The following is a 15,006-nucleotide window of genomic DNA, read 5'->3' as shown; positions in this document are numbered from 1 at the left end:
CAATCTCACTAGCCATTAGAATTTTAAAATTCTAATTAAACAAATAATTAAAGATCACTTTCTTAATCCATGAAATTTTTTAAAAGAAGACTCAAACTGTTAACACGTAGTTAAGGCAAGGATGTGGAATATCAGTACAATCTTACATTACTGAAACTTGATCAAAGTCAGGAAAAGTTCATACTTTTTGATCTAGTAAATCCATTTCTTCGAAACCATGATACAGTTCTAAATATCAAGAAATAGTGAAGCATTATATAAAATAATTCAAATATTGAACAATAGGAAAATGGTAAAAAATATTATTTATCTTAATGGTATAGTATAAAACCTTTAAAATGTGGTTATAAAACTATACTGCAACATAAAAAAAATGCCTTTAGGATACAAGTGCCATGTCAGTGAAAGAATTTTATGCATTTTTTAATATAATGGACATACTCTAATTATAACTTTATGAAATATATTCATAGGAAAAATACAATAATATATCAAAATAGTACTGTTGAAGAACAAAAACGAATGAAAGATTACCATGATAAAAAGTAAAGGATTTGAAATTTTAATGACTAATTTTTTGAGGGTAGCTATTTCTTAAGGAGTGTGATATAAAATAGTATAGTATAGTACAGTACAGTATATATAAGATTCCTTATAATAAAGAAAATAATTAACCAAGTTAAAATGCAGAAAATAAAAATAATAATAATGTAACTTTTTGTACAGCACATGTGTTGAACATTAGATCTAGCATAATGGGCTATAATAAAAAATTATCTGGTTAATGAACCGAAGTACTCAGTGTATGAATGATCTAAATTGCGGCATTGGAGGAAAAGATAAAAATCACAAAATGGAAGATGAATTTTCACCTTAACAATAAAAAACAACTCATCAAGCTATTATTTTGCACTAAGGGGATATTAGTAAGAACATATATAAAGTGTGTTTCATAAATTATCTATAAATAATATGAGAATTATATTATCACACTTTCATTTAAAACAGATACTGGCCAATGCCTCAAAGAACATCCATATTAGAATTGGCAGAAGAATTAATATTTTTCCCACTAAATCACAAAGCCTCATTTTATTCCTATAAAATCAGATGAAAGTATAAAATATTATAATTCATATAAACTCAGGCAAGATTCTCAATCTCTCAGAACCATACTTTGTTATCAATTTCTCCTACTGATAGCACTTAGATTATTGCAAGTTTGGGTTATCAAAACAACATTCTAATAAACATCATGGCACATATATTTTTTACAGTTAGTTCTCTACTATATGTATCTGAAGGTGAAACTGATATCCCTTTGTAAGTTAATCTATTTTCATTGATTATTAGTAAAGTTAAGGATATATATTTTTATTTGTATGCATTTGAGTTTTCAAATCTCTTAGTTGTCTGTTCATATCTATTTTTCCAGTGAATTTTTTTTTTTACTGATTTGTAATAATACTTTATAGAAAAGAGTCAAGCACTTTAACCACTGCACCTGTTATACGCATGGCAAGTATTTTCTCTGAGTATGTTGCTTATCTTTTCATTCCATGTTTATATTGTCTTGTTTAAATACTGATAAATAAAATCTGTCAAATTTCCCTTTAGGTTGTCTTGATAACTATATGGTACCCATCCCCATTTGAGACAAAAAGGGTATAGTGGTTAACAGCGTATAATCTAGGGGTGCCTGGGTGGCTCAGTCGTTAAGCCTCTGCCTTCGGCTCAGGGCATGATCCTGGCATTCTGGGATCGAGCCCCGCATCAGGCTCCTCCGCTGGGAGCCTGCTTCTTCCTCCCCCACTTCCCCTGCTTGTGTTCCCTCTCTCGCTGTCTGTCTCTCTCTCTCTGTCAAATAAATAAATAAAATCTTAAAAAAAAAAAAAAAAAAAACCAAAAACCAGCATATAATCTAGAACCAGATTCTCTGGGTTTAAATCCTGGGTCACCTTCATCCAACTAGCTCTATGACATTAAATGAGTTACTCAACTTTCTTGCATATAGTTTTCTCATCAACAAACTGAGTAAATATATATAAATAGAATAGGGCCTGGTACATAGTAAGTGCTATATAAATGTTTACTAATAATTTTTCACTCCAAATATGTTACCCTAGCTGGATGCCTCTGAATAAGCTCCAACAATGCAATTTTTATGTTAACATTTTATTCAAATTGTTTTCATTAATTGATAACTATAAGTAAGTGCTTACTATGTACCTTTCTGCCTACTAGTACCAAGCCAGGCAGTAAAAATAATAATAATAATTGGTATAAATCATTCTTTTTTTTTTTTCATGGAGCTTACTGTCTCATATGGAAGAGATCAAACTGCAACATGACAATTAATAAGAGAGATAAAAATATTATGATGGATTTGACCAATTCAGATTTGGGAAGTTTACTTCTCAAAGGAAGTGATGTTTAAATTGAAATCTAAATGATGAGCAGAAATTATTCTGGGAAAAAAAGAAAAGGAAGACCATTCATACAAATTTAGCTAGGTAAATTAATAAAGCTATATTCTTTTTTTTTTAAGATTTTATTTATTTATTTGACAGAGATAGAGACAGCCAGCGAGAGAGGGAACACAAGCAGGGGGAGTGGGAGAGGAAGAAGCAGGCTCATAGCAGAGGAGCCTGATGTGGGGCTCGATCCCATAACGCAGGGATCACGCCCTGAGCCGAAGGCAGACGCTCAACCTCACTGTGCCACCCAGGCGCCCCTAATAAAGTTATATTCTAATTCACTTTAAATTAGTCTTTCAAATAAGTATTTTATAAACAAGAACTATAAATATTACTTTGCAATTCAAAGATTAAATAATTAACTCATTCAACTACAGTTATTTTTATGAATTATACAATGCAAACAAATTTAAAGGATTGATTGCTTTTAGAAACTCTGGTCTTGAGTTTATTTTTTCTTAGTCCACGCTCTTATAGACATATCCACTGTACACTTTTGAAAATTTTTGATATTTTTCTAGAATATAAAAGCAGTTTGTATAAAGTTTCAATATGCATATAGTTGGAATTAAATAACATTCATGTGGATGGCAATCTAATTTATATGAAGGACTGATTTGTGGACTGTGTATTTGCCAAATTCTATCAGGTTTGACTTCTGATATCTGGAGATCCTTTGTAAAGGAAAATATAACATAAAGATCCCACAATTAATCAGAAAGCTTCAGTTTTGTTCACTGAAATCCATAATAGAAACTCTTGACCGAAAAACCATAAAATTTACTTCATCCATCTTTTCCATAATTATTTACACTGAAACTATCATAAAACTAAGTATTAGAAGAGCAGTGTTTAAAAAACTACATTGCCTGAATTGGGTTTCCTTTTTATTTTTCCCTCAAGCTCTTCCTAAGTTCTTCTTCTCAAACTTTCTAAATAAAACTCACATAAAATCTTTTCAATTAAAATAGCCATAAAAGTATTTTGTAGCAATTCAAATAATGATATTTTTTTCTTCACAGAACCAAGGGCTGAATTCTATGCAGTAAATTATTACTTAAAACAGATTCACTTATACGAAGTAAACAATATTTTCTCATAACGTTTGCACCAAAAATAAAAAAGTCAAATTCATGAATAGAAAAACTAGCCTCATTCCCTTGTCCTCAACATGCTATGAATGAGAGACAACTAAAATCAAACTTAAACTAATGTTCTGTTGATCTGTTGTCATTTAATCTGTTTTTATATTCCTCAGATTTGGCAAAACCCACAATAATCAGATGAGCTTGGCTAAGAGAGGAGATCTACATGTGTTTCTCTCATTTTTATGGATGATTTACTATTTCATAATTATTACTTCTTTTAATTTTAGAATTAGATGTTTAGTCACTAAAAAGTAATGGAGGAATAACGACACCCATAGGTACAGGAAAAATCTCAGGACCTAAATTAAGTGCCACTAATTGGATTAACTAAGTAAAACCAACTTCAAAAAACCTAGAAAATATATTCCTTAAAGTGGCTAACAAAATGAGAGACAAAAGAAATAAATTAGAGGAAATTAGAAATGCTGGGGTTGCATGTGTCAACATGGAGTGCTGTACCCACAAGGTGTTGGAAAATTCAGTGAAAATCACATTTTATATTTTTGTCTTTCATAGTACTGAGTGGAAATCCACAATATATACAAATACCAACCAATAAAGAAATAAGATGGGAGGGGAATGAAGGAACCAACATATTGAAGACCACAGGCACTGTGCTAGGCTTTTATCTATAGGCACCATAATGTGGTAAAAATTATATGAAGAACACTGACATTTGTTTTTCAATTGCTTGATTTTGACTTTTCAACAAATGAAATTTAAATGAATTTTTTATGGTTACAGTTTTCGCTTAACAAATAGTGTTAAGTAAAAGATTACAAATGGATGCCTTTGGAAAGCTTCTTCAATTCCAGGAAAGACTGTGCTTTTTGGTCCACATAAATTATAACCTTTAGCAAAAGGCAGTAACTACTGCATTACCAAAGGGCATTCATCCAGCAAATCTAGATTCCAGAGAACACCATCTTAGGAAAATCATTTAATGACTCAGAGTCCGGCAATATATCTTTTAAAATAGTAATGTGTACTAAAGAGTATTAATCCTCTATTTTTGTAACAAGAATGCATGAATTTCTTTTGATCTTTTTCTATATGAAAATGGACATAACTAAGTTGACAAATGATACTAAAATACTAAAAACCCCTAACTTCATAATAGGTTGCATTTGTGAATAGAAGATAGCACTGGTTTTGATAATCAGGTTTCCTACTAGAAATCAATTATCTTGTTCTCCATCTTAAGTCTCAGTCTAAGTTCACTCATTTTTATTTTTTGAGGCAACTGTCATAGTAAATAATTAAAAAAACAAAACAAAACAGTGGCAAACATCAAAAGTGAAACCTTCTATCACTCTGAGTTAATTTTATAGTTTAGAGAATAAAGAAAGCAGTTAACAGCCTAACTTATTCCTAAATAATTGTATATACATGTTAGCAAACATCTTAAAAGGATAAGCTATTTTTAGAACCTCGTGCAATTTAAAATTAATTTTCTTATTTTACTATTTTGCAGTGATACTTAATGTACATGCTAGACAGTTTTGCTATTTTATTTTCCAGGAGATAAAACAAAACAAAACAAAACCCTTTGTTTGAAGTCCCAACATAGGTATAGGTTGGATAAACAACACGTAAGTCGAATGTGAATCTAATCTATAAAAAGAGCAGTTTTTTGTCCATTGTCCCTTTATAACATAGTAAGGCATTCACTCCCATTTATTCTATTAATGTTAATAGTAAGGCATTCACTCCCATTTATTCTATTAATGTTAATTTAAAGTGAATTAGAATATAACTTAACCCACCACCCAGCAAAACACTGAGAGTTTCACATTTCATCTTTTTCAGAAATAAAGTGATAGATACTCATTTCATTGCGAATAAGTTGAAAGGGATGATATCAGGGAATATCATTGAATATAGCAAGCAATTTCATTTTCAACAGCTAAGAAAACATTCCTTAAATTATTTACACTTAAAAGAGAAAATCTTGTTCTACTGATATCACCTCTAAAGAAGAAATAGCAATAGAAGAAAAATGTACCAAGCTTAAGACTCTGTTACAGTAGTATTTAAAATGCTGCTTCATTTTCTCACAAGCTGGAGAAGTTATTTTGCTTAAAATTAATTATTCCTTATTTTCAAGTATGTTTCTGAAATGCATTTTTAAAGATTTCTGGTTAACCCAATCACTCTAACTGCAGCTCCCTTTCCAAGTCACAAATGTAGCTTCTTTGAAGATAAAGTAAAACATGACTATGTATAAATATCACCAAAACGGCTTTCTGCCCTATATTTTTCAAATACAGAATAGTTATATTTGAAGTATCCTGGTCCTAGTTCTATAGGGGTTGGCTATTTATTTTAAGATTTTTTATAGAAGAAACTTTTAGTTCTGGAAAAGGTAAAGGCTTGTATGTATATTTTTGCAGCCTAGGGTCTCCATTTCTTCCTCCAATTTAAGTGGGCACATGTATATGTCTTCCCTGCTGTGTTAGGAAAATGGGAGCTGGATACCCCAAGAATGAGAGGCTATATAAAAATACTCCAAAGAGACAGCAGACATAAATATCTACCAAATGTTATTTTAAATTTTGATCCAAATTTAACATTTGGAAATAGATTTATTTCTTAAGTGTTCAATTAAAGCGATTTCTTAAATGTGAACTAAATTGCTTTTAGCGTTCTTTTTCCTTGTAAGTACTGTCAATGCCAATAAATCCTGTTAATTTTTTTACTGCTTGCTATGTTGAAATAAAAACAAAGTACAATGAAACAAAAAAAGATGATAAGAAACATTTTTTTTCCTAATTTTAACATTCACCAACATTGTGACTGTGGGCTGATCACATGTTCTATTTCCTCCAACATAAATGGAATAAATAGAACTTTACATAAAAAACCAGGAATGTACTGTATGGTGACTAACATAATATAATAAAATAAATAAATAAAATTAAAAAAAAATAGTACATACCACAAAAAGCTTTTGAGATTAAATAACCACACACACATGCACACATACACAAATACACACTCACATTTAGATCACCTTGTTTATGATAACCCTTAAAAGCAAATCTAATCAATAATTGGTTGTAGTAGATAATAATAGCCATTGCAGTACCATGAACCAAGATGGTATAATCATGTGAGTAACTATAGATAATATTTAGTGAGCAGTTACTACATGTCAGACATTTTTATGTTTGACTTGTGTAGTTTTATTTAACCATCAAAACATTACAATGAGGTAAATATTATTCTCATTCTCATTTTACAGATGAAGAAAAATGGAGCACAGAGAACTAGAAAGGCAAATGATGCAACACAGGACAGGGCTACAGGAGATATGTCTTAGAAAGGCAGGAAAACAAAAGGAGAGAAAAAAAATCTTCTAAATACCTAAGAGAATGTATAAAAATGGTCTAGATTCAGTGTCAATTTGTTAATTAAATATAAAATATAAGACAATCGTTGAAAATAATACAGCTATAAATATTTCCCTAAGATTTTAAGAAAATAGTGATTTCTTGAACCCCTGGATTCATAATTAAATCATAAAAATTTGGCTGGGGTAATGTCATCAAAATGTCAACACAGGTGTTCCTGACTTACTCCCTCTCACAAGAACAACTAACATCTACTCAAGAACAAGATGCCATTGAGAGAATCCTAGAACACAGGGGTAAGGCTGAAGCAACCCACTCTACCACAGAGACCAACACAAACTGTGTTAGAAGGGTAAGAAAAGTGGCTACATAGTGTTCCTCCCCCAGAACAGTATAACACCACACAGAGAGGTCTCCCCCGAGCCTCTGGCTCTTCCAGTGGGAAAATGCAATCCAGGGGTACAACCAGTCTCACCCAGAATTGTGTCTCACTTAGTGGAGCCCCTACTCTGATATCGCACCATGGGGACTGCAGGGAAATCTGTGGGGCCTAGTTACTGAGATTTTGATTTCAGGGGAGTAGAGCGGTTGGAGCTTGCAACAACCAGCACATGGATCTGGGCAGACTGAATTCAAACCTGCAATGCCCAAATTGTAACCCCAATCAGGAGCTTTGCTTATCTGCAGACCCAAGTTTGGTGCACATTCTACCAGGCAACACAGCAGAATGCAGACCTGCCTGATTTAGACCCTCAAATGAGATTTTATTTTTGGCCATTAAGCCCAGTTTGTCCAAAACAGGCAATGTGCTGAATCATAGCCCCACGTGCTGTGAAAATTCCCTCCCACTCCTCTCTGACTAGAAGGGCTGGTGACAACTTCTGGAAGCTGTGTGGCACAGCTACACTTGAGCCAAAAGGGAGACGGGCAGAAATGATTACTTCCACAGCAAAGCCACTACTGGGCTTGGAGGCTTCTTGTGCTATAATTCATAGACAAGGCTGAGGGTAGCTCCTACTCCCTCCTAATCAGAGAACCTATATGGGAAATTGAGAGTACCCTGGAGTGTCCTGTTCCCCTCCCACTGAGTCAACATAGTTGAGACATAGCCCCACCTGCTGTGAACAGTGTCTTCTGGCCCCATCTAACCAGAAGGGCTGGCAAAAGCATCATAAAGCTGTGTAACCCAATGATGCTTGAGCTGAAAGAAGGGAAGTCAGAAATGATAGTTTGCAGAGCAAAATTAGTGGCCCTGTTTGGGAAGGGAACTGGGGGGTGTGGGTCAGCTTGAGTTAAGACAATAAAGAACTTTACTAGTTTTAAAGTTTCTTCTCCCACTGTGCCCGGGTAGGGAATCTAAGTCATAGTCCCACTCATTGCTGAATACAGCCTTCAACCTATCCAAGCAGGCAACCTAATCAGAGCACACATGAAACCGTGTAGCCAATTCAACAGCCCTACATACAGTGGTACTTGAACAGACAGCATAGCCCATGGCTTCCCTGATCTATAGAGCAAAGCTGGTGGTTTCACATGACTGGAGAATTCAGTGTACACTCAGGCCTGTTTTGAGCACCCAAACAATGAGCTGTATAGGCCCTGGGTCCCATCCTGTTTCCTTGCCAGGAAAAGGAGTTAATTCATAACTCCAACTGCTACTGTATATAATACTGTCCTAATGATCTTGTAAGCCTACCAGAGAATGTAGGTAACCACAAAGCCCATTCTGCAGCTTCACTTGGGTAGGGAACTGAGCCAGCAATCCTATCCAACTGTCCTCAGCCAGTGCCACACACTCCATCTCCACCTTCTGAGCTTGAACAGTTACCTCACCCAAAAATAGAATATAGTAGCAGTCTCCACCTGTGCAAAGACATTACCAGCATACACATCTGGGAACCCAAACTGGGCTGACTGGTGAAAAACTATTTTAGCTAAAGGAAACTTGTAAAGCCTGGAAGAGGAACCCCATTACTCAAATGTGCAGATACAGATGTAAGGAATCAAGGATCACAAGGAATCAGGTAAATATAACAACACCAAAGAAAATTAATAAAGCTCCAATAACTAACCCTAAAAAAATGAAGCTCTATAAACCATCAGACAAAATTCAGAATAATCTTCTTAAGGAAGTTAAATGAATTACAAGAAAACACAGAGAGACACCAAGGCAGAATTAGGGAAAAATGCATGGGTGGAATGACAGGTTTGACAAGGAAAGAGCAACTACACATGCATATAAACATACAAAACCCTAGATCTGAAAAATACAATAACTGAACTGAAAAATTCAATAGAGAATTTCAACAGTAGACTCAACCATACAGGAAAAAGAGTCAGCAATTTGGAGGAAGAAAATACTAGAAATTACTCAGAGGAGCAAAAAGAAAAAATAAAATAAAGGAAAAGAGTGAAGAAAACTTAAGGGAATTATGGGGCATAATGAAAATAAAACAGCTGCAAAATAGTAATTCTAGAAGGAAAAGAGAAAGAGAAAGTGTCAGAATGTATATTTAAAGCAATAAGGGCTGAAAATTTCCCAAACCTGGGAAGAGAAATGGACATTCAGATCCATGAAGCCCAAGGAATTCCAAATAGGTTGAATCCAAATAGGGTTATGCTGAGAAACATTGTAAGTAAATTGTTGAAAGTCAAAGACCAAAAAAAACAAAAAACAAAAAAAAAACAACAACAACAAAATTAAGAGCGGCAAAAGAAGTTACATATAAAGGAACACCCAGAGAAATATTGACAGATTTCTCAACAGAAACTTTGCAGGCCAGGAGAGAATAGCATGACATATTCAAAATATTGAAAGAAAATAACTGTCAGTGAAGAATTCTATACCTAAAGAAGCTGTCCCTCAGGATGGAAGGAGGGATAAAAATTTTCTCAGATAAATAAAAGCTGAAGGAGTGTATTACTATTAGACATAACCTTAGAAGAAATGCTAAAGGGAGTTCTTTGCATGGAAGTAAAAGAATGCAAATTAACATCATAAAAACACAAAAAGGTAGCATAAATCTCACTGGTAATGGCAAATATATAGTTCTAGTTAGAGTCCAAAAAATGGTAATAGTGGTGCATAATTCACAACTCTAGTTTAAAAGTTAAAAACAACAACAACAATGTAGCAAAAATAACCATAACTACAATTATCTGTCATTACTTTCACACAAACAAGAAAATAAACAAAAACCCACATAAATTGTAACAGCAATAACTTAAAATGTGAGGATAAGAAGAAATAAAAGTATAAATTATACAATTCAATTCTATTGAAGTTAAGTTGTTGTCAGGGTAAAATAGCGTATTTTAAAATAGGGTATTCCAAATTTAAGATATTTTACATAAGCCTCATGGTAACTATAAGGGAAAATTTTGTCATTATACAAAAGAACACACTGAAACAAGCGTTTCTATGTACAAAATTTCTGAAAAAGAAATAAAGAAATTGATCTTATTTATAATAGCATCAAAAACAATAAAGTCATTAGGAATAAATTTAACTAAGGAGGTGAAAGATCTCTATGCTAAAAACTACAAAATTTAAGATATTTTACATAAGCCTCATGGTAACTATAAGGGAAAATTTTGTCATTATACAAAAGAACACACTGAAACAAGCGTTTCTATGTACAAAATTTCTGAAAAAGAAATAAAGAAATTGATCTTATTTATAATAGCATCAAAAACAATAAAGTCATTAGGAATAAATTTAACTAAGGAGGTGAAAGATCTCTATGCTAAAAACTACAAAATATTGATGAAAGAAATTGAAGAAGACATAGATAAATGGAAAATTATCCCGTGTTCATGGATTGGAAAAAAGTGATATTGTTAAAATAGCAATATTACTGAAAGTCATCTATAGATTCAATGCAATCCTTTTCAAGATTCCAATGACATTTTTTTCACAAAAGTAGAAAAACAGTCCTAAAATTTACATGGAACCACAGAAGACGCCAAACAGCCAAAGAAATCCTGAAAGAACAGAACATGAAGTATTACTCTTGCTAATTTTAAGCTACACTATAAAACTATGGTCATCAAAACAGTAAATAGTATTGGCATAAAAACAGACAAACATACGAATGGAATAGAATCAAGGGCTCAGAAAGAAACCCAAGCGTATATGCTAATACTTATCATATATAAAACATGAGTATACAACTAATATTTGACAAGGGAACCAATAATAATGGAGAAAGTGTAGTCTCTTCAATAAATGGTGATGGGATAATTGGATATTCACATGTAAAAGAATGAAACTGACCCATATCTTATACCACTCATAAAACTAGATATGGATAAAAGACTTAAAGGTAAGACCTGAAACCATAAAACTTGTTGAAGGCAACATAGGAACAAAGCTCCCTGACATGGGTCCTGGTAATGATATTGTGGATATGACATCTTATGACATCATAAGCTACAAAATAAGAAAAAAAAACACAGTGGGAAACATCAAACTAAAAAGTTCTGTACAGCAAAAGAAAATAAAAACCATTAGACAACTAATGGAATGGGGAAAAAATATTTGCAAAGTATATTTCTGGAAGGGGTTAATTATCAAAACATATAAAGAGCTCATAAAACTCAATAGTGAAAATAAATAAAGATTAAAAAAATTAAAAAATGGGCAAAGGATCTGAATAGACATTTCTCCAACAAAGATATACAAAAGGCCAATCTGTTGAAAAGATGCTTAACATTACTAGTCATTAGAGAAATGCAAATTAAAACCAAAATGAGATAGCATCTTACGCCTATCAGAATGACCATTATCAAAAAGACAAGGTAACAAATGCTGGTGTGGATGTGGAGAGTAGGGAACCCTGTGCATTGTTGGTGGGGTAGTAAATTAGTATAGCCACAGTGGAAAACAGTACGCAGAATCCTCAAGAAGCTACTATATGATCCAACAGTTCCACTTCTGGCATATAACCAAAGGTAACAGAAACACTGAATTGAAAAGATATCTGCACCCCCCACATTCACAGTAACATCGTTCAGATAGCAAAGACATGGAAACAACCTAAGTGTCCACGGATGGATGGATGAATAAAGAAGTTGTGGTATACATGTATGTATGTGCACGTGTGTGTGCACACACACACACACACACATGTTTGTGCACATACAAACAATGAAATACTATTCAGCCATAAAAAAACAACAACAACAAGTAAATCCTACCATTTGTAACAACATGAATGGGCCTTAAGAGGCATTATGCTAACTGAAATAAGACAGAGAAAAACAAGTATCGTATAGTCTCATATGTAGAATCTGGAGAGAAAAAACAAACAGAAAAGGAGATTATATTTGTGATTACCAGAGGCAGGGGCGTGGGGAAAATGGGAATTGGAGGAAGGTGATCAAAAGGTAAAAACTTCCAGTATAAGATAAATAGTACTAGTAATGTAATGAATGACATGATGACTATACATTAGCCCTGATGTATGATATATAGGAAAATTGTTAACAGAATGAATCCTAAGAGTTCTCATCGCAAGGAGAAAATTGGTTTTCCTTTTCCCTTTCTTTCTTTCTTTCTTTCTTTCTTTCTTTCTTTCTTTCTTTCTTTCTTTTTATTGCATCTGTATGCGAAGATGGATGTTAGCTGAATCTATTTTGGTAACCATTTCACAATATAAGTAAACCAAACCATCATGCTATATGACTTAAATGTATACAAGAATGTATGTCAATTATTTCTCAATAAAACTGGAAAAAAATATTGGCTGCCGGCTAATCTAAAACGTTTCAACCCTTTTATCACAACATAAAGTAAACACTAACTCCCCATGTCTCTTAAGCATCTTGCCAAAGCCAAAACCATCATGCTTTCCAGCGTATTACCAGAAAGCCTGTTTCTCAGGGTAGTTCCAAATTTCTCATTCTAATTCCAATTATATACAGTTCTTGACTTACAAAGACCTAAAAAAATAAAGTTATGTATTCTGTCATTTGTAAAATGTCTCCTGTACTTTTAAATGTTTAATAACAAAAAAAACCAATAACGCACATACATAATGTAAAATGTCATCTCAAGTGTTTCCATTAGCTATTCTTAAGTTTATCATATGTTCTCCCAGGTCCTTCTCATTAGTGTTCTTTTAAAAATAAAACCAAAAAATTAAATGTTATATATTTTATTCTTTAACATTCTTTGTTTTCACTTATCAGCTACATATGCGAGATATCAGTACCAGTAAGGTCTACTTTATTCCTTTTCAATGGGTACAACCCCAAATGCAGCTGAATGATAATTATTTATAACCTTTTGTATGGATATTTCATTTCCACTTTTTTTTTTTTTTTACTATTACAGAGTATAATTATCTTTGTATATACACCATTATCTGTATGTGAAAATATTTTTGTAAGGTAGATTGGTAAAAAGGGAAATGCTGGATCAGCACGTTTTCAATTTTGGGAGAGTCTGCCAAATGGCCCTCAGGAAGTTTTCATGAATCCACACAATCAGATAATAATCCTATTAACAGTGAATAAGAATATCTTCTACTCTGTGTTGAAAAATGAGTCTTCATATTTTTTGTCAAACAGATGGCGAAAACCAGTATCTCACTGCTTTTGCTTTTATAGGTTATTTGTATTTTTCTCTATATGAATTTTCAATTCCAGTAGCATTCAGAAATTTTGTATTTGTACACTTTTGTGCAATTTTCTACTGAACTCTTTAACAATGTGTCCCAAAACCCAGCAATAATTGCTAGATCTGTGACCCCAAGAGGGCAGGATAAATCCGCATGGCGTTTATTTCTGTTTGTCCTCCCACCACTTGGCCTCAGTCGGAGAAGTCCTTAGCCACCCAAGGAAGTAAGGTCCCAGATTTCTGACTGAATAACTGACTAGAAAACCATTACCCGGGAGATGAAAGGGAAGGAAGTGTTGAAGTAAATGACTTTCCTACGTGCAGCGGGGACTCGTGGTCTCAGCCCTAAGCCATGTTTATATGGATTTCACCTTAATTAGCATAACTGAACGCACAATAGGACACCTCTCAGATCTGAGACTAACCACAGGCAAACACGGAGACTTCTAAATAGCCCAGAAAAAGGTTTAAAAATTTAGCAGTCATTGGAACCACAGCCTAGAAGGTGAGGAGAAACCTGCGGTCTAAACCAAACTAGGTCAACTGCCTAGTAAAACAAAAACAAAAACATCCTCCATAGGAGTTTAAAAACAAACAAATAACCTGTTGGCAGCTGAGTAGCGGCAGAGTGTGGGCCTGCGGTCTGGCCGAAGGGCTGGAAGACCTCGGTGTCGGGGTGTTTGGAGCCTTTGGAGGGGGCAGAGAGAGCGCCTAGGATCACCATCAACGCCACTCGCTGGATTGTCAGCTGAGGCCTCGGGGCCGGTGGCGGCTGAGACCCAGTCCCTAGGGGCTCCTAAGCCCTTGGGTCTGGAGCCTGGCTCTGCTGCCTACCGTCTCAAGACACTGCCCCCAAACAGCAAGTATGCGAAGGTGAATGCGGGCGGCTGGCTGCACTATCCCGCGCTGCCCACCCTCAAGGGACAGGACACGGACACCTTGCTCAAGGTCGTGTTCAGTGGCTGCTCTGAGGTGCTCACGGGTGCAGGAGGTTGGGTGCTGACTAACCGAGTGGCCGTCACTCTGGTGCAATTCTCAACCACCTGCGCGACAGTCTGTGCCACTGCCTGAGGGTACCAGGGAGCGGCGGGAGCTACTAGGTGAGGCACGCTGCTGCCTGGTACCGGCCCAGATAGAGGACCGCCCACTGCGGCAATGTAATCCTAGAAGCAGAGCGGCTCCCAATAAAACACGTTGGGGGTTCCAAATATGTACAGTGTAGTGAGTTTTACATAAAGCCTTTTATTCTGTTCTATTTTCACAATGCTAAAATTTTCTTTCATGATACAATTTTATTTAAAAGATTTATTTATTTTAGAGAGGGTAAGAGGCAGAGGGAGTGGGAGAGAGAGAATCTCTAGCAGACTCCCACTAAGCATGGAACCTTACCTGGGGCTGATCTCACG

General features: G+C 34.5%; 1 protein-coding gene and 1 pseudogene across 9 annotated transcripts in view; one reads left to right on the top strand and one right to left on the bottom strand.

The window, feature by feature from the left end:
* CTNNA3 (catenin alpha 3) overlaps window positions 1-15,006 on the bottom strand; it is a 1,640,794-nt gene that overhangs the window by 440,156 nt on the left and 1,185,632 nt on the right. The gene's annotated exons all lie outside the window — the stretch shown is intronic.
* On the top strand, window positions 11,756-14,822 carry LOC130543017 (BTB/POZ domain-containing adapter for CUL3-mediated RhoA degradation protein 1-like; annotated as a pseudogene).

The sequence above is a fragment of the Ursus arctos genome, unplaced genomic scaffold (genome assembly GCF_023065955.2).
Source record: "Ursus arctos isolate Adak ecotype North America unplaced genomic scaffold, UrsArc2.0 scaffold_7, whole genome shotgun sequence".
Taxonomy (NCBI): domain Eukaryota; kingdom Metazoa; phylum Chordata; class Mammalia; order Carnivora; family Ursidae; genus Ursus; species Ursus arctos.
The sequence above is the reverse complement of the archived record's forward strand: the minus strand, read 5'-3'. Positions and strand labels throughout refer to the sequence as shown.